Below are 380 nucleotides of genomic sequence, written 5' to 3' on the forward strand. Positions count from 1 at the left end.
ATGAACTTCATTACTCACTACTCCTACAACCTTCACAGTTACTGGGAACTTACTGCTCATTACACTGGGGACAACAGAAGGATCTGCAAAAAAAAACATCTTTAATTTCTCATGTTAAACTTTTGATCTTTATTAAAGTTTTTCTCCTCAGAGAAGAACCAAAACATGTCATATTCGTGATGGTTTTTAACCTTGTTATGGAACTACTTGCTATGGCTCAGATACTTTTCCTGTGTTTTTACAATCATGAATTGGTTTCTCTCCAGTACATGCAACTTGTATCAAATGTCTACAATTCCGATAGGCCCTTCAAATATCTGAAGTTCTTTGGTAATAACCATACACACACAAACCTTAATATATATATATATATATATATA

The sequence above is a fragment of the Octopus bimaculoides genome, chromosome 9 (genome assembly GCF_001194135.2).
Source record: "Octopus bimaculoides isolate UCB-OBI-ISO-001 chromosome 9, ASM119413v2, whole genome shotgun sequence".
Classification (NCBI taxonomy): Eukaryota; Metazoa; Mollusca; class Cephalopoda; order Octopoda; family Octopodidae; genus Octopus; species Octopus bimaculoides.